This window comes from Coenobita brevimanus, chromosome 55, assembly GCF_032717465.1.
Source record: "Coenobita brevimanus isolate Jiangsu-jjx chromosome 55, ASM3271746v2, whole genome shotgun sequence".
NCBI classification, from domain to species: domain Eukaryota; kingdom Metazoa; phylum Arthropoda; class Malacostraca; order Decapoda; family Coenobitidae; genus Coenobita; species Coenobita brevimanus.
This window is the reverse complement of record NC_137008.1, coordinates 22,546,731-22,568,079: the sequence shown is the minus strand read 5'-3', so window position 1 is coordinate 22,568,079 and position 21,349 is coordinate 22,546,731.

Here is a 21,349-nt window from a genome sequence, read left to right as displayed (position 1 = left end):
GTAATAGGAATCTGAGTAATTAATTGCATGATGTAATTTTATCATGGATGTTAGTGTCACAGTCACTAAAGGTTCAGTGGCCTAACCCCCCCTCAAAAAAAAAAAAAAAAAAAAACATTGAGTAATTCTGTGTGGATGGATCTTTTTTCTTTTTGCTTCTTTTTGCTTCCTCGTCTTCCGTCTCAACACACCTGGTGCCACACACCTGCTCCCCGTTCTCTTTGCACCTGTCCTCCATCCCAGCACCTGTTATGTGGGGAACCAAATCGCTTGAATGACTCTGGGGATGAAAGTAATGGCTAACTGATAACCCAGTGTCCGTGAACCAGGATATGTAACGTTTGACCTGGTACAGCAATCAGATCGTTAGGTGGGTCAATACAGGAGGGCTGATGGACGACCTTACCGAGGCATCGTAGTATGTAAGGGAGACAGGGGAAGAGAAGGTGGAGATGTTTAGCTTATTGTGTGTGTGTGTGTGTGTGTGTGTGTGTGTGTGTGTGTGTGTGTGTGTGTGTGTGTGTGTGTGTGTGTGTGTGTGTGTGTGTGTGTGTGTGTGTGTCTGTGTCAGTGTGTGTGTGTGTGTGTGTGTGTGTGTGTGTGTGTGTGTGTGTGTGTGTGTGTGTGTGTGTGTGTGTGTGTGTGTGAGAGAGAGAGAGAGAGAGAGAGAGAGAGAGAGAGAGAGAGAGAGAGAGAGGACGCACTACATACTGTATATCGCAAAAAGAGAAAAGTTGAGGACAGATGACACAAATACCTGGAAGTACGAAAGAAGATAAAGATGTGTGAAGAGGTTTAATACGGAAAGGCAAACGAAACACGAATATGAGAAATACAAATATTATCAACACTAACTATCCCCAGTATAATGATCCATTGTTTGTGGAGTAAAACTAAACCAGTTTTCTAAGACAGAAAGTCAAGGAGAAAAGAATGCTTGGGTGGAAGAGGAGACGGAGGAGGGAATATCATTAATCATCTATAAAATGGCTGTTTGGGAAGATAGCTGACGTTTATGATCGCCCTTATGACTCAAAATTTCCGTGTGAGACTGAGAGGAAGCTTCTGTTTACACGATACATTATTATCAGCCATTAATCTAAAAATCTAGTTATAAAGATTTCTTTTTCACGGTCACTTGTAAGTTCCTTTATAAACATAAGCGTGGTTATTTGTATGTGTTTGTGTGAAAACAAAAGTACACACACACACACACACACACACACACACACACACACACACACACACACACACACACACACTTTGCTATTTCTATTGTCGTTCTATTTTATGAAGGCAGTTTGGGTGGGGCGCTCTGGGACCTCAGTCTGTTAGCTCTGTTGTCACATCGTCGCCACACTCGTGCTCTCTCTCTCTCTCTCTCTCTCTCTCTCTCTCTCATATTTATATTAACTACTGCTAATTTTATTTTCTTTATTTTCTCTCTTGTTTCCGACTTTTTTTCAACACCACCCCTGAGGTAAAAGTCTATAGGTGTGTGTTTTTTTTTTTTTATAGCTTCCATGGCGGGAGACTGACCGAGTATGACCCGCTCACGCTGGGCTATCCCTCGTGTCACCACCTGACAACGTCGCAAAAGCAACGTTGACAAGTCTTATGAGATTTATACTATACTATAGCTTTTTTATTGAATTACATCTATACAGAGTCTTTAAAACTTGTAGTAGGCTATCTTTCATATGATTTTTTGTGTTGCCGTGGCTCGCGTGCGAGTAGCGGGTACTGTTTTATACCTCTGTGTGTGTGTGTGTGTGTGTGTGTGTGTGTGTGTGTGTGTGTGTGTGTGTGTGTGTGTGTTAATAAAATAACTCAATATCTTTATATTCGATTTTAACGAAACTTGGTAGAAGAGTTGAGGGATAGCACCGTGGGAACTTTTCATTTTTTTTTTTTATCAGTAAGTTAAAGGTCAAGGTCACAGGGTTCGTTCAATGGTTGTCCCACCAAAATTACCTTAATCTTTTCTTATTCAATTTTGACAAAAACTTGGGGAATAGGCTTAAGGAAAGGCAAGAAATAAGTGATTCAATTTTGAGGAGAGTCAAAGGTCAAAGTCGCAAGGGAAGGTCATAATTAGATCCGAGTGTTTGACTGGTAGCAAAAAACACTCGGATAGTTTCAGTCCAATTCTAGACAACCTTGTTGGAATGGATGAGGGTTGGAAAAGGAGTAAACCTATAGTTTTCGTTAAAACAATACATCGAAATTCAGTAACGCAAGGCAAGATCAACTAAAAGATTTTATCGGATTTAGACTAATCATTATGGAATTGTTGAGGATAACACAAGGATAATTACATTCGACTTTGAGAATAACCAATCAACGATTAAGGTCACAGGGAAAAGTCAAAGGCCGAGATTCAAACAGTTCTAATATGATTTGTATCAGACTTACTGCAAGCGTTTAGGGTCAGACGAGAACAGTGCAATTAAATATTGTACACAATCGGTAAAAGGTCAAGATCGCACAACAAGGTCAAAGTTCGACCCGCTTGTCTGTGTGAGATAATTAAAACATTTCTTTACTGACTTGGATCACACGTGGTGGATGACTTGAGGACCACCCACAAGGCTGACTTATCTGTATTATATTGATCCGAATTCAGTGAGTTTGTTGGTTTGTTTGTTACCGTAAAACAGCAAAAAACAGCGCAACGTAGCGCGAGATTTCTTAGAGCAAGGTACCGTTAAAATGCTCTAACTTGAAGAATAATAGAATTTCCAGTCCAATTGGGCCACCAGTACCCGAGTTGTGATTCATTTCTGGCCTTTTCACATCGAGCGGAGGCAGCCGAAGGCAGCCTTTAAGCGAGTTGTTTATGAAATTTATAGGTCAATAGTCAAGGTCACATGGAAATGAAAACTTAAACAGATTTTATCTGTTACAGACCAGACTGTGGAAGGATTCGGGTTTTAAAAAGGATACAAATATTAGAATTTGAGAACAATTAGTCAAAAGTCAAGGCCACAGGAAAAGTTCAAAGACTGAGGTCGCTGTTTAAAGTAAGCTCACACAGTTTTGATTTCATTCGAACCGAAATTAGCGGAAGGGTCAATGGTTAAACTGGAATGAAGGAATTCGATTTAAATAGCGATCTATTGAAGGTCAAGTCACGACGCACAGTCAGAAATTCGGCCCGTAGACCAGTTGCTGGTCGCAAGTGTGCCACTCTCTGAGAGTTCCTTTTTCTTCATCTTCATTATCTTATTATTATTATTATTATCATTATTATTATTATTATTTGGTCATATGGAAAGAATGGATGAAGAGCGATTGGTGAAAAAATTACTGTACCGGATGTGAGATGTGTAAGGCTGAGAGGAAGACCACGAATTGGATGAGTGGACAGCGTGAAGAGAGCATTAGATGCAAGACGGATGTCTGTAGAGCAAGGATGAGTGGCTGCGTGTGATAGGAATGATTGGAGAGAAATTGTGAATGAATAAATAGTGACGCGGACCTGAGGGGATATTCTCCCACGTTTGGTCTGATCAGCTGATCAGGTCAGATGCTGGTAAGGGGATGGGTCCATTATGATGTGGCAGGGGTAAACCAGTTCTACCGTCGGGACCTGCTGCGGATGTCGCTGATTACACAGCGTAGTTGACTCGCGTGTGGTGTAGAGCGGTGAGGATCGGTCCCTTCTCCCCTTGGGGCTAAGATACGAATAAATGTGTGTGTGTGTGTGTGTGTGTGTGTGTGTGTGTGTGTGTGTGGTTGAGTAAATTGGAAGTGTGTCTTCCTGTCTCGGCTACCCTCTTTTCTTTGGGGCAAGCAGACTAGGTATATAGATACATGGATGACATTATTATTATTATTATTATTATTATTATCATTTGCGTGATTTGCAGAAACAGGAGCAAGATGTTTTTGCCCTTCAGCATCACACCTCCCTCCGTCACTTCCCTTAGCCCACACTAGGGCCCGCCTCACTAAATTTCTCATGCCATAAACATTGCATAATTTTCTTCCCATTCCTAAGGTTCTTTTCTTTCTCCTTCCACTTCACTCGCAAGCAGTTCACTACTCTGCGTATACGAGTATATGATTCTCTCTCTCTCTCTCTCTCTCTCTCTCTCTCTCTTAGCACTACTACAACTACTGATACTACTGCTCCTCATGCTACTACTACTGGCATGTGCTAGTAAGAGAAGGTTGTCCCTGCTGGAGCTCCTGGCCTTTTTATCAAAATGAACGGATTTACACCATCTGTGACGTTCTCTTTGATTATGGACCCTTGTGAATGTTTGGTGCATTAACTGAAGTGGAAACTTTAGTAAGGAAGTTATTGTGTACTTCATAAACCTGTGTTTTCTGATCTGGGGTTGCTTGTGAGCGTCCACTGGACTAGCAAAAACGGCGACACCCAGCGTTACTGCCTGCCGGACTGTATTAATGAATTCATCCGCTGTATGGTGGGAAAAAAAAATGCGTAGCACTGGTCATTGGTGCTAATGACTAATTCAGTGAACACTACTATATGAGTGACAGTATTTACTGCGGTAAATGGAGTACAACGGCTACATATTTTACGTACTCAAACAGTAGTCATGGTGATTTCTGTAAACATGCAGTAAAGGAAAACGCCACGATGGCTTCGAAAATCATAGTGAACAGTCTTTTGTGCTTAGTTTACTTTGCGAAGGCAGGCTAAAAGGAAATGCTCTTTTAGAGATAATAAGCTATTTCTCTGTACATGAGAAAATTATGGCAGCTAAGGAAATTCTATATACGCTGCTTAACGAACAATTAATAAGGTGGCGTGACGCAGAAAGGAAAAAGAAAGACTTAAATGACCTTACTAATGTTCATGATCAACTTTGTGAAGCAGGTCTCAAAGTGAAATTCGTGGGTGATACATATAAGGTAATGCCTCCTGTAGGTCTGTAGATATTTGCACCCATCCTGACTATAGTTCATTCACTTAGCCAGTCGCAAGGGTCCTAGAAACAGAAGAGTCTGAAGGTTGCTCCTGATTGGCTGATACGGTCAGTCTCGAGGAGCCCAGAAACAGTCTGAAGATTGTTGCTGATTGCCTGATACAGTACTAGGTGTGGCAGCGAACAGTGAGGTGTTCTCGATGACTTTGATTACAGTGTTCTCTGGTGTTCCACACAGTTCATTTGGAATGTACACTATTTGTTCTTTTGTTACATGCTTATAAATTATTACATACATTGCAGTGTACCTATGACAGTCACTGCCATACAACAAGGCATGAGAAGCGCCTTGAACAATGGTCAGCAAATGGTAATGACTTCTGTCACTCAGTCCCCTATGGGTGCGGTGGGCGTTCGACCTGTGGTTAATAAAGTGTATTTGCTGAACTCAGTCATTTGATACGAATGAATGGACGTCCATTACCGGCTAACACAATGGGGTAAAAGTGGGGAGGTAGGTTGGCGAGAGAGCTGTGGGACAGCAGTCAGCTTGACTATGAACCATGGGTTTAATTAAACGCTCACCGTACCCGTAGCACCGACTGAGGGACAAAGGTCGTTACCATACGGTATCCATTGTTCACAGAGCTTCTCATACCTTGTATGGCAGCGACTGCCATAGGTACAGTCAGTCACTCATAAAAGAAGTGATACCTCGGTAGCCAACCCACCCGCGTTTCGTGTGGTGACGCTGTAACCTTTACAACTTCAGGTGATTCGAACTGGGCTTTGAGATACTATGCCTGAGTGAACTCCGAATCGAATTTAGTTTCACTTCCTGATGATCTACTGTAGCTATGCCGTGTGAGAAAATGCTCTTCATAATATTGCTTTCTATATTAAATAATCGCATCGTAGTACAAGCGACAAATCCTCTGACCTCAGCAGATAATCTAGTGTTGAACACTTTCATAATAAAGCATCTATCAATCATATCAAAACACGATGAGTGGATGCACAAAAATAATTACAATGTCGTATCTGCCATTGATTTCCAGCTATTCCCCAGACGATTCAAAGGTGTTTATTATCAACTTTCATCCCGTAGCCTAACCTGTGAATTAGGTATAAAAATTTAATGTTACATTACCGAATGGGAGTTGCTATGTCGGTACACGTTCCGGAAAGACCAATATTCAATCTTGTTCTGACCCTCACATTATAAACATCTATCTATCTATCTATTGCCAGACGCCTCAATCCCGTTCGGGGTGGCCACAAACAAATCGCCTCAACGTCGCCCTATCCCCCGCCATTTCACTGTCCTGCTCCCAACTCACACTCCCCTCTCTCATATACCTCTCCACCCCATCCCTCCATCTCATCCTCGGCCTCCCCATCCCTCTCCCCCCCTCCACCTCACTCACACACACTCTCTTCGTCAGTCTTTCACCCTCCATCCTCTCCACATGGCCAAACCACCTCAGTTTATTCCTCCTAACGCTTCCTATCACATCCACATCCACACCGCAATGTTCCTTTATATCCTCATTTGTCAGCCTGTCTCTCCATGTGACTCCACAGGCTCCTCTTAAATAACTCATTTCCACTGCTCTCACTCTTGACTTGTGCCCTTCCAACAACGTCCAAGCTTCACTTCCATACGTTAGGGTTGTTATCACAGTACTGTCATGTAGTAACTTTTTCACTTCCATGCTCACTTCCCTGTTTCTTATCACTGCTTTCAAGGAACCAGCAACCTTTCTTACCAGCTGTACCCTTTCAAGCACTTCACCCTCTAAACCTCCATCCTTACTCATCACAATACCCAAGTACTTAAACGTACTCACATCTTGAGGCTAAAAAAATGTCATTCACATGAGGATGCTTAATTTTAAAGGCGGCTTGTCTTCATGATGTGTAATTCTGAGGTAGGTTACAACATTATGGTGAAATAACGACACCTCTTTGACATTATTATGGTTTCATTGTTTTGATGAGGTTTGTAAAATAGCTGTGATCTCGATGACCTCGTCAGAAGAAAAATTTTGATACGTAATCTACATCAGGTTTTATGACGTAATACTGGATAAAATAAATTACTGTGGGAATGACGCTGTTATAATTAAAACAGCAGTTTACTGCTAAAATAAAGATGAAAGACACACTTGTATTTGGCTAAGAGTTCCAGATCACTTCTGTAAAAATATTGCATCAGATGTCTCGCGACATTTTCACGGAATATGTATTTCTGCATTATCGTTTATTGATTTTTCCCTACGCTTGTGGTTAGGTATTTCATGGTTCTCCAGAAAATAATGACGGTGAAAAGTGTAACCATCAGTGTTACGTTTTTGTACAATAATTCTGAGATAACACTGTGTAACTAACTTAAACCAATTTTTTTTTTGTATGTTGATTTTTACGCTATCTCTGATCAGTGTCAATGTTTAGATTCCGAAGAAGCTATTTGTTTTTGTGTAAATCTTGAGTTACAGGAATTATGCAAGAAAATATGTATCGTACATGGACGGGAACTGCAACTTGTTACCAATTAGATAATGATGAGAATGTCAAAAAATTTCTGTATTTCTGGGAGTAGTAGGGGTAGGTAGCCCCGCCCAGGGAAGTACTGCCGCCAAGGTAACGGGAGACTCAGGGAATACCCTGGATTCCATTTTCTCTCCTAGGCCTTGGTAGCTAGTTACACATCTTTCTGCCTCAAACATCACAGGGCATTAGGCTGCCCTCTTTACACAACACACACATCCACATTATATCACAGTGCTTTAAACCAGCTATCCTCTCTCCATAAAACACCAGTCTTGTCATTACATATCATACACATTTCACAACACAGCCCTGCTCTCCCCCCCCCCTCCTAAAAAGAACCATGCCTGCTGCTATACTGGGAATTAGTGCGGTGGTTTCTCGGGTGACCACCACCTGCAGGGCTGGGTCGTTTGCACAGGGCCCTCCCGGTCGTCATCAAGCGACTGTGCCACCTCGTGTTGTGGCGCCCCAAATCTGCTCATTAGTGCAGTATAATTTTCTTTTGCAGTATTAGGGGACTTCACTCCAACATCAGTTCTGTTCAAAATTTCCTCCAGTTTGAATCCCCTGATCTGCTATTTCTGACAGAGACACAAGTAAGCTCCACCTCTGATTTAGCTAGATTTAATTTTCCTGCTTATATCTTTATTCAAAATTTCAGACCCAGAGGAGGAGTATATTGCCTTGCTAAATCAGAAATTGCCCTGGAGGAGATTACTAAATTTAATTGTCCTTATTTCGACTATTCCATATACAAATTAAATTCTTTTGGTAAAATTAAGTATTTCTGTTGTGTTTATCATTCCCCTAATGCCCCTCCAGAGCCGAGTTTATTTGAATCTCTGTCTTCACAACTAAGCGTCCTCAACATTAATACTACATCAGAAATTACTATTCTGGGTAATTTTGATGTCCATAATGTTGAATGGCTCACTTATTCAGCCAGAACTGATGATTCTGGTCATGAATGTGAGCTATTTGCAGACTCATTTAATCTCACCCAGTTAGTCAGTCAACCCACCCGTGTACCAGACAACCCCGATCAAAATTCCCACCTATTGGACTTGTTTCTAACAACCAATTCAGATAATTATAGTATCGAAATGAAGTCCCCCCTCGGATCCTCGGATCATTGTCTGATTCAAGCCACTAGTTTATCACCTACCACACCCTCCTGCTCTGAACAGGTCGTGGTGACTAAATGGCACTACGACAGGGCAGACTGGGAGGGACTCCATAATTTTTTCATGGATGTTCCTTGGACTTCCTTTTTCTCCCAAGATGCAAATTCCACATTGGGCTACATACAGCATTTCATTAAAGTCGGCATGGAAACATTCATTCCCCATCATAGTTACAGAAAAAGATGTAATTCACCTAAATGGTTTGACCACAACTGTGCTAGAGTAACAGAACATAAAACAATAGCCTATAACACTTATACAAGGACCAAAACCAAAGAAGCCTTTAACTATTAAAGAAATATCAGAAACTATGCTAAAACTATCATCAATCTTTCTAAATCAAACTTTCTGCACAGACAGGCTAACAAACTACTAAACAACCCAAATGATAAAAAAATATTCTGGTCAGCCCTAAATTCATTCAAAACTAACTTCACTACCTCCTCTTCCATTCCACCTTTACAGTCCCCCAGTGGAAATCTAGTAAGTAACCCACGTGGAAAAGCCAAACTTCTTGTTAACATTTTTTCAACAAACTCAACCCTAAATACAGAAAATTACAATATTATTGTACTTGATTTTGATTCCCCTCAAATACCTCCTTTCATGATCCACACCAGATACGTACAAGCTATAATACAGAATCACTTAGCAGACAAAGCTACTGGTCCAGATGAAACTCCTTCAATAGTACTTAAAAATTGCCTCTCAGTGTTGGCTCCTGTATTGGCAAAATTTTTCCGCTTATGCATCCGTACCTCAAGTTTTCCAGCCTCTTGGAAAGAAGCAAAAATCCATCCTGTTCCTAAAAAGGGGGAAACTTCTGATCCATCAAACTACAGACCAATTGCAATTAATTCCATTCTTGGCAAAGTTTTTGAGATGCTAATAAACAAACACATAATCAAGCATCTAGAAATCAATAAATTAATCAATGCTCGGCAGTATGGATTTAGACAAGAACGTTCAGCTGTAGACATTCTTTGCCTTCTTACCCATCAGACTAACAAAACAATAGACCAACACGGTGAAGCACACACAATAGCACTAGATACATCAAAAGCATTTGACAGAGTATGGAACCGGGCCTTGTTGTCTAAGATGTCACACTATGGCCTTGCATCATTGATTCCTCTAATTTCTTCTTACTTTTATAATAGAAAAATACGGGTCATGGTAGATGGTACCGGTATTTATTCTCAGTTTCATCCCATAAATGCTGGTGTACCTCAGGGATCAGTTTTGGCGCCAACCCTCTTTCTAATTCATATAAAAGACCTCCTATCTGTCACTCAAAACCCAATACTCTCTTATGCTGATGACTTGACCCTTCATAGTTCTTTCACATTTAGTACCTCCTTTACACAATTTGATATTATAAATTCCCAAATAAACACAGCTATTTCTCTCAACCAGGACCTTTCTAAAATTAATCAATGGGGACAAAAAAATCTGGTCTCATTTAATGCTCAGGAAACTAAATACATTAATTTCTCCAACAAATAGAATCCCTCAGACTCTCACATAATTTTAAATGATGTCAACATTCCCATATCCACTACAATTGATATCCTAGGTGTTACTCTAAACCTCAACCTAAGCTGGACAGCTTATGTTAAATCCCTTGCTAAAAATGCTTAAAAAAATTGGGGACATATACAGAGATCGTGAGTTCTTCACTGATGAGCAGATGGCCACAATATACAAAAGTCATGTGCGTTCTCAGATCGAATACTGTTCACCACTGTGGAGTGGATGTGGAGCGGTTGCAATGAGGCAGTTGGACAAAATTCAAAATAAAGCCATTAGATTAATCAATAATCCTGCCGTCACGCAAGACCTTCCTCCATTATCAGTACGTAAAGATGTTGCTTCTTTAGCATTATTTTATAGATATTTTTACCGTAAGTGTTCAGACGAACTGGCTTCAATTGTTCCTCCCCTTCGCATTTTCTCCTAAAATACCCGGGCAGCTGGGAGCGCCCATTTATTCACTCTATCTCCCCCGCAATGCAGAACCTCTGCTTATCAAAATTCATTTATCCCAAGAACTACTACTCTCTGGAATTCGCTTCCTGGGAGTTGTTTCCCACAAAAATTTGATCCACTTCAGTTCAAGTCCAGTTGTTATGGGTATTTTATGAATGGAGGATGCCTTTAGGCACATGGACTTATTTTTTTCCCCTTTGTTTTTCCTTCCTCCATTCATTATCTGTTAAAAAAAAATATTATGAATATAACTAGAAAATGAGCAAACAGTAACATCACAAGGAATGCAGGGCACTTAGTATCTACAAATGCACTTTTGATCTTGACTTTCTTCTGTAGCTGTGATGACAATCACGCAACAAACCCCAAACATAATAGCCCATCACCGCCTCATTCTACCCGCCCTGATAGCTGGTTTCCATCAGCAGAATGTTTCCTTCCTCCATTCATTACCCGTATCTATTTTAAAAAAAATTATGAATATAACTAGAAAATGAGCAGACAGTAACATCACAAGGAATGCAGGGCACGTAGTATCTAGAAATGCACTTTTGATTTTGACTTTCTTCTGTAGCTGTGATGACAATCACGCAACAATCTCCAAACATAATAGCCCATCACCCTCCGCCCTGATAGCTGGTTTCCATCAGCAGAATGTCCTGGTGGAACCGTTCGCCAATCTTCTCGCTGACTGCACCCAAGTTGCTTTGAAGAAATCAAGGTGGGAATGAAGAGAATGCAGTTTGATTGACATTCAACATCCAAAACTGTGGAATGCGCCGATCAGGATATTGACGAGCTGTGCGGAATCTGGTCTCCCCTGGTTGCCAAGAAAACCTTCCATAACCTCTCTGAAAGCATTCCAAGTGCACTCTTCATCATCGGTCATTTTACCGTGGAGTTCACGACTTCCAAGCATCCTTCGAACTTGCAGCCCAGTGAATATGCCAGCCGTCACCTTTACCATGCTCGACTTGGGAAACATTGATCGGATATGCAGAAATGTTTTGCCATCCTTATCGATGGCTTTCACGAATTGTGTCACAAGACCAAGTTGTATGTGTAGCAGTGGTAGCAATACCTTCTCCCTGGAAATCAGTGGAGCTCTCAGAACGTTGCACGAGCCTTGTGTGACTCTCTGAGAGGCCAGTTTTTCCTCTTGAAATGTTCTGCATTGCTCCATCTGTTCCACAGTATTTCGCATAGTCGCCTTGCATTCCAAGCAGGAACGAAATGATTTTGAAATCGCCACAGACCTCCCAGTTCTGATCTGAGTACTTGATCTTTGTCAGACAAATCTTCACAATCTCATAGCCTTCTTTCATTTCCACAGACTGTGCAATTGGAATTGATGGGAGTTCGTTGCCGTTATGCAAAAGTACAGCTTTTAGGTTCTTCATGGAACTGTCTATGAAGAGTTGCAATTCTGAGACCTTGTAATCCACTTTCATGGCTTGGAATGAACCCGTAACATCAAAACAATAATACAACAAAGTTTCTTCGCAAAATCTGAAGAAGGATGCAAACTTGCCGTGGTGATTCCTGTAACTCAACTTGCAACTGAGATCCAAGTTCCATTCACTGAGACATGACACCAACAGCTCAACATTGGACTTGATGAGTCCTATATCTTGGACCAAGTCATCCAGTTCTTGGAGATTGGGAAAGTGTGGAGTGTCTCCGGAACATTCTCCAACACACGATTCCTCATCACTTTCCCCTCCATCATCGATGATGTCCTTATGGTCAGAGACAACTTCCCTGTCCGTAGGGAGGATAGGAATCGCCAGCTCATCGTTATGAGGCACCGGAGATCGAAGAAGGCTAATTTGGATATACAATGTTCTTTCTGTCCTTAATGTTCTTCGCACCACTTATATCAACCATGCAAAAATTACAATCGTCATGGTGATTCGAAGGCTCTCACCACACTCTCAGAAATGCGAAAGGCATCTTCTTTCTTGCTCCTCGTAGCCAAGCTTCAAGCGCAGAGCAACAGCTACCACAAGTGTAGTGCGGAACCCAATCCCTATCTTGATCACCCATTGCCACGCCGAAAAATGCTTCGTATGCACAAGCAATTTTGTATCAAGGTGGATTTTGTGTTTGATCATCTTCAGTCCACTTACATAATAAAATGTATCGGCTGACAGCTTGCAAGAACGTCTACTGGTGATTCTCATCAAAAGAAACACCTTTAGGAAAAGCTCAAAAACATCGACCACCCAAACTAGCAACGGAAGACTAGCTCATCAAATGAACTGACTCGATCCGCGATGCATGACACAATGATCATATCAGCGACATCTGCATGGACGCAGACGGTGTGTGTGTGTGTGTGTGTGTGTGTGTGTGTGTGTGTGTGTGTGTGTGTGTGTGTGTGTGTGTGTGTGTGTGTGTGTGTGTGTGTGTGTGTGTGTGTGTGTGTGTGTGTGTGTGTGTGTGTGTGTGTGTGTGTGTGTGTGTGTGTGTGTGTGTGTGTGTATGACGCAGTAAGCAATACATAAGGCATTACATCGGCACATGGTAACATGACTGGAAATAAACAACTGACAGTTGTTGACAAAAACCTAGAGATAGACAAACAAAACATAAACAGCTGGAATCAGCGTGGAAAACTGAGTTTAAAAAGACCAAAAAAATTGAATAAACTAATTCTTTGTTACACAGTGATCCTCTGAATATTTTACATGTTAACTGTTTGTGCCATAATGATCATGCAGTACAAGAAAAATTCTTACAGTAGCTAGGTTCCGTATCACTGCTGGAGTGGCATTCTAATGCAAATACTCCCTTTATCTTCTCAGTCCCCGAATTTCATGGATTATGCCTGTCCTTCACGATATACAGAAATTTATATGTCCGATAGTTGTGGAGATACCACCGAATTCGGAGGCTGCAGTCTACGTCGCAGACTGTGATTTCAAAGCGCGAAGCTCAGGAGCTGAGTTTCTCTGCCCAGATTAGTATCGATATGAATAATTTCTCCTCAGTAGCCAATCACATATCTGTGAGTGGAGGGATGTGTCAGAGCCAGAGTAACCGTTAGCTTGTCCATATCTCTACAACATATGAGCGGGTGAAGGGGATATGTCACTGCCAGCGCGAACCCTAGCCTGGCCACGTCTCTACCACACATGCGTGGGTTGAGACGTGTCGGTGTCAATGTGAAAGTTAGCCTGGCCACATCTCTACTACTTATTTATGGGTGAAGGGACGTGTCAGAGCTAAATCACATGCCAATCTGGCAATATATCTGCCAAATATGCATAGATATGGGAAAGTGATAATGTCTGATTTCTCCATTACCTGGTCACATCGGTCACATACACGTTCGTGGGTTACCATAGTAGAGCTCATATGAATTTCAGAAAGCTTAAGCTCAAAAGGACGGAGGACATTCATGTGTTGCTTCAGTTTGCCCCATGCCCTATGTTGGTGGCAATAGGCTCAGTAGGCTGCCCGTGAGTGCATGCTAGTAAAACTAAATATATACAGTTTACTAATAGACAGATATTGCCAGATTCGTACATTACCTTCAGTGCTACTAATATTCCCATCTCCAAAAGTATTAAAATTCTTGGCGTCTCACTTAACAGTGCCCTCAGCTGGACCTCTCATGTCAGATCACTTGCTAAAACCGCCTCAAAGAAATTTGGATTATTGTACAGAGTCCGTATAAAACTTCTCCACCGATGAGCAGTTGGCTATAATTTATAAGAGTCATGTGCGCTCTCAGCTTGAATATTGCTCACCCTTGTGGAACGGTTGTGGAGAGGTTGCATTAGGACAGCTAGACAAAATTCAGAACAAAGCTGTTAGAATCATTATCAACCCTGTCATTACATATAAACTACCCCCCCTGCATGTAAGAAGGAATGTTGCCTCCCTTGCATTATTTTATAGATATTTTTTTGGCAAATGCTCAGACGAAGTTGCGACCATGGTGCCACCTCTCCATGCTTTCCCTCGTGCTACACGGGCATCTGGTAGCGCTCATGACTGGAATGTCACTCAGCCATATTGCAGAACTTCTGCCTATCAGAATTCTTTCATTCCCCGAACTGCATCTCTCTGGAATTCGCCTCCCCAGAGTTGTTTCCCTCCAAATTTCAACCCACAGTTGTTCAAGTCTAACTGTTACAGATATTTTATGAACGGAGGACGCCAGTAATCTGGTGTATGGATTGTTTGTTTGTTTTTTTTGCTCATTTGTTTTTCCTTCCTCCGTTCTGTTATTTATTTTAAAAAAAATGTTTATGCACACATGCACGAATACATGCGCACATAGATGCACGAATATTCACACACACACACACACACACACACACACACACACACACACACACACACACACACACACACACACACACACACACACGAGGCAGACTTTGTAGGGAGTGGCGTGGGGAGCGTTTGACCCAGTATTTTCTTCAGACCAATGAATATTTATAACACATGATCTATGACAGTATGACAGACAAATATACGGTAAGTACTAGGTATCTTACATAAATGCTTCTATGGAATCATTTCGAGGAAAAAAAAGGGGTTTGATGAGCAATTTGGTGATAAGTTGTTGATGGTTTGACAATGAGTTATAAGGAGTGTATACCTGTAAATCTGCAACGAATCATGCCACAACTTTCCAGAGTGCTGTATGCAGCTCTGACCAATCCCCTTCCACATCCACTAACACCCCCTCCGACACCCAGACATAGCCCCCCCCCCCAGACGCACACACATTATCCACGTACATGTTTCTTTGCCGTAATATGATGCTCTTCACTGCTGCTCAGTTTTCGTTGCTTTCTGCATCTAAAATCCCAACTTTTGATTGGTTGAGGTTGGACCCAATTGTTCCTCGCACATGTATTAAGAAGTTGTATGCGGCTTTCATGGATTTGGAGAAAGCATATGACAGGGTGGATAGACAAGGATTGTGGAAAGTATTAAGAATATATGGAGTAGATGGGAAGTTGTTGAATGCTGTGAAGAGTATGTACGATGGTGCGAAGGCTGCAGTGCGTGTGGATGGTGAACTAAGTGAATTTTTCTCTTTGAAAGTTGGTTTGAAACAGGGATGTGTCATGTCTCCATGGTTGTTCAATCTGTACATGGATGGGGTAATAAAAGAGGTACAAGGTAGGGTAGTGGATGTTGGAGTGGCCCTGGTGAGAGAGGATATTGTTTGGAAACTCCCTGTACTGTTGTTTGCAGAAGATACTGTGTTGTTGAGTGAAGACGAAGGGGAGCTGCAAGGCTTGGTGGATGAGTTTGGGAGAGTGTGTAAGAAACGGAATCTAAAGGTGAATGTAGGGAAGAGTAAAGTGATGGTCTTTGAGAGAGGTGAAGTCAGTGAATGTACAGCGAGGCTGGATGGTGAGGAATTGGAAAATGTGAGTACGTTTAAGTACTTGGGTAGTGTGATGAGTAAGGATGGAGGTTTGGAGGGTGAAGTGCTTGAAAGAGTACAGCAGGGAAGAAAGATTGCTGGTTCTTTGAAAGCAGTGATAAGAAACAGGGAAGTGAGCATGGAAGTGAAAAAGTTACTACATGACAGTATTGTGATACCAACACTAACGTATGGAAGTGAAGCTTGGACGTTGCTGGAAGGACACAAGTCAAGAGTGAGAGCAGTGGAAATGAGTTATTTAAGAGGAGCCTGTGAAGTCACATGGAGAGACAGGCTGACGAATGAGGATATAAATGAGCGTTGTGGTGTTGATGTGGATGTGATAGGAAGCGTTAGGAGGAATAAACTGAGGTGGTTTGGCCATGTGGAGAGGATGGAGGGTAAAAGACTGACGAAGAGTGTGTCTGTGAGTGAGGTGGAGGGGGGAAGAGGGATGGGGAGGCCAAGGATGAGATGGAGGGATGGGGTGGAGAGGTATATGAGAGAGGGGTGTGTGAGTTGGGAGCAGGGCAGTGAAATGGCGGGGGACAGGGCGACTTGGAGGCGATTTGTTTGTGGCCACCCCAAACGGGATTGAGGCGTCTGGCTATAGATAGATGGACAGACATGTATTAAGACTTCGATGCCACAAGTACAATGACGTCTGATCATTTTGTTTGGTCATTATTCGTACGATTTTACTTGGTAGATATTTATTGGGGTTTTCGACCATTCTATCTATATACCTAGGCCGCTTCCCCCAGAGAAAGGGAGGTAGCCGTGACAGGACGTATTCGTATCTTAGTCCCAAGGGGAGAAGGAACAGATCCTCACTGCACCACACCGCACGAGGGTCAACTGCACAGTGCAATCGAGGACATCTACAACAAGCCCCGACAGCAGAGCTGGTTCACCCCCGTCACATCATAATGGATCCATCCCCTTTCCCACACCTGATCTAATCAGTTGATCAGTCCAAATGCGGGAGAATATCCCCTCGGGACCGTGTCATCATTTATTCATTCACAATCTCTCTCCAATCATTCATATCACGCGCAGCCATTCTTCCTTGCTGAACACACATCCCTCTCGCGTCCAGTGCTCTCTTCACACTGTCCACCCATCCTATTCGTGGTCTTCCTCTCAGCCTTTCACCTCTCACATCCGATCCAGTTATCTTTTTCATCAATCGCTCATCATCCATTCTCTCCATATGTCCAAACCATCGCAGCACCCTCTGCTCAACTCGATCAGCCATCTCCCGCTTTACTCCAGTTCTCCGCACATCATCATTTCTCATTCGCTCCATGCACGTCATTCCACACATACTCCTCAGACACCTCATCTCCATTACATTCAAACTTTTCCTCTCTGCTACACCCATATTCCACGTTTCAGCCCCATATGACGCAGTCGATACCACTACACCCTCATGCTGCTTTCTCTTTACATCCATTCTAAGCGAACGACATCTAAACACTTTTTTCATTTCTCCCAGCACCTTTCCTACTTCATTCATTCTAAACTTCACTTCTACATCTATTTTTCCATCCACAGCAACATGTGACCCTATATATTTAAAATACTTTACCTCCTCAAGCAATTCACCAATCAAAACTATATTCATCCTCCTACCATCTACCAACTTCGCACACTTCATCACTTTACACTTTTTCTCATATACTCACAAGTTCCTTCCCCTTCTAAACTCCTATACTAACTCTCTCAATCTCTCCTTTGAATCAGCCACCAGTCCGGTATCATCCGCAAACAACAGCTGATTCAGATTCCACTCTCTACCATCAACATTCACCATACTCAAGCCTCCACCAAACACTCTTGCATTCACCTCCCTTACAACATCATCCATATAAATATTAAACAACCAAGGCGACATCACACATCCCTGCCCCAGCCCCACTCTCACGGGAAACCAATCACTCACGGTATTTCCCACTGTTACACACGCTGTACTATTTACTTAAAAACTTTTCACTCCTTTTAGCAACCTACCATCAAGTCCATACAATCTTGAAACAGTCCACAAAGCCTGCCTATCAGTTCTATCATACTCTTCCTCTAAATCAATGAACACACAAAACACATCCTTACTTTTCGCTAAATACTTTTCACACACCTGTCTCACGGCAAACACCTGATCCACGCACCTCTCCTAAAGCCACACTGCTCATCACCAATGACTCCCTCTGTACTCTCCCTAACTCTCTTAATTACCACTCTGCCATACACCTTACCTACAAAACTCAACAGACTTATACTCATAAAGCTACTACACTCATACTAATCACCCTTACCTTTATACAACGGAACCACACAAGCACTTGCCCAGTTAATTGGCACCATACCTCTCACAAAATACACTTTCAACGATCTTACAAACCATTCAACAATAGTTGCTCCACCACCTTTCAGGCATTCCACAGCACAGTCATCCATACTTGCAGCTTTCCTTGCTTTCATCTGCCTCCTGCACTTCCTCCATCGTGATCAAAGAATCATTCAACTCTCCCAACACATTTATTCCTTCCACCCTTCCATCTGCCACAATCTCAGCCTCCCTTTCTCCCTCTACATTTAACAACAGAGAGAGAGGGAGAGAGAGAGAGAGAGAGAGAGAGAGAGAGAGAGAGAGAGAGAGAGAGAGAGAGAGAATGCCGAGCGTGATAAAGTGAGGAAAGACTGTTAAAATGTAAAAATAAAAAGTCAAACGGAGAACCACCAAGGGAGTTTGTGAAAATATATTTCTGTCCAAGAATTGCGTTCAGTAATCCTCTCGTAAGAAGCTTGATGTAACCAGTGTGTTAAATACTGTTTTTCTGCTCAGTCTACCCATCTCTTATATGCACTGACTTCCTTGCTGTTTCAGAGATGTATGTTTTTACATGACAACATCATCATTACACTAATTATAACGTATCATCATCATTATCATCACTGTCCTCCTTTAAGTCAACTGTCATAATTAAATAGCACATGGCAACTGCTACTGGCAAGGACCATATATGTGTTACAGAGGATGAACTGGAGAAAGAAAATTTAATACTCTTATCATAATAAACAGGAAAGTTTGCTGACGAGAGGGACTATGTCGACACTGGATGCGAAAGGGAGGCGGTTATGCGAAAACATTTACTCAACGGTGCACTCATCAAACAATCGTCCACGTTTGTATTCATACTTTCATTCTTACTCATATAATCTAAGATCCAAGTGATTCATACTCCCAATACTTTCCTTCCATCTCTTGCATACACCAGTGCATACTCGTACATCTTTCATTCCCCTCTCATTTCCATCTGCTCCAGCACAAATACTTCATACTTCCACTCTTTCACACGCTCACAATTCCAGCTGGTCTCAGTCACGTCGCAGTCATTTCCCGTCTAAAATATGAATGCAAATTAAAGCAGCTGAACACAAACTCGTGGAGCCACAGGCTTTGCTCACCCTCACATTTTGCCGCTGGCTGAAGGAAACTATTTGCCAGAGATCCACACCGAACGAAAATCTATTGCTTAGTGTAAGGTGGTAGTTGGAACCTTTGCTCGGTAATGCGAGATAAAGTACGACATGACGATTATATTCGGTCAGTCAAGAAAATGTCTGAATTATCACCAAGCGTATTTTGGCCGGTGTAAGACCATGCCTACAACTTCTTTCAGACAGGGGTACCATTAGATAAGCATAAACTCTCTCATGGTTTGGCAATGTAGGCTACTAACATTTCATACTTAACCCGGATTCGAAGAGTTCTTTCATTTGGTGTAACCGGAAACTAACTAAAAATTAAACTGAGTGGTACTATGAGATAAAAAGATTATAGATATATACGAGAGAGAGAGGGACTGCCCTGGAGAGTTGGTAAGAGGGGTTATCATGTGAAAGAGAGATAGTGAGAAGGAAACACTGACAGAAAAAGGTGTGAGAGAGGTATGGGTAAAGGAAGTATTGAGTGAGAGCTGATGGCTGGCATTGGGTGTGAAGGAGACTGAGACGATGAGCAAAAGAGAGAGAGAGAGAGAGAGAGAGAGAGAGAGAGAGAGAGAGGGAGTCTGACCGGGGGACAGACTGACAGAGAGAAATCAGACAGACGGTCAGACCGCAAGGCAGAGGCGGAGAGAAAACAGAGTGCAAGAGGACAAACAGAAATTCTTGGGAATGGAGAAAGGCGGATATGAGAGAAAATACTATATATCACACAAAGGTATCCGGAATGCGAGGGCGTCGGAAACACGTAAAAACGGTGAAGGGAAAGGAAAAATGAGGTGGGGAAGACGGAAGAGCAAACAAAGGAGGAGGGAAGACGATTGGAGAGAGAGAGAGAGAGAGAGAGAGAGAGAGAGAGAGAGGGAGAGAGAGAGAGAGAGAGAGAGAGAGAGAGAGAGAGAGAGACAGACAGACAGACAGACAGACAGACAGACAAACAGACAGACAGACAGATGTAATAGAACAAAGAAGAAGGAAGAGGAGGAGGAGGAGAGAGAGAGAGAGAGAGAGAGAGAGAGAGAGAGAGCTAACAGGACAAAGAATAAGGAGCGGAGGAGTCTGAGGAGGAGAATAAGAATAAGGAGGAGGAGGAGGAGGAGAAAAAGAATAGAGAGAGAGAGAGGGGAGGGGGGAGAAATTAACATATTGTCTGGTGAACTCCCAGCTCTGCGGCGGTTACCCATATAAACACACTCTTGCTACAACTACTTGCTATCCACACAATTATGTTGGCACATTTTCACTTGACGCTCCGTTTCCCAAGGGTACATAGGTATCAATTGCCGAAGTTAAGGCTTTCAACCAAACGATACATTATCTTTTTTATTACTGGTTCCTTCAAAATAAGTAACTGTATTTTGTTCGAAAGAGACTTCTCGAAATGAAAGTGGGCTATATTATTTAAGATATCCCCTGAGATGAGCAAATTCGTCGGAACGTATGGAAAATACACTTACACAAAGCGTCAAATGATGTCCAGGGTCAGCAGTGACAGGCGTGCAGGAGGGCTTTGGCATGAAGGACTGACTTGACAGTGTGAGTACAACAGGAAGACACAAAGGGCTTATGATCTAAGTTAAACTGGAGGGAAAGATGAGGAGAGTGGGGTGAGACAGGCGTGTACGATGGGGTTAGGTAGATAACGGTGGATGATGCACGAGCACATAATCAAATGCCAGTCGCAATTATGTTTTTGTAGGATGAACAGGGAAAGGAGTGAGCGAAGTCTTCTCTTGTCTCCTGTTCCTCGAGGAGAAGAAATTCTCATTTACCAGATGAAAAGTATCGTACGTTTTATTCTATTTCTTATGGTGCCTGGT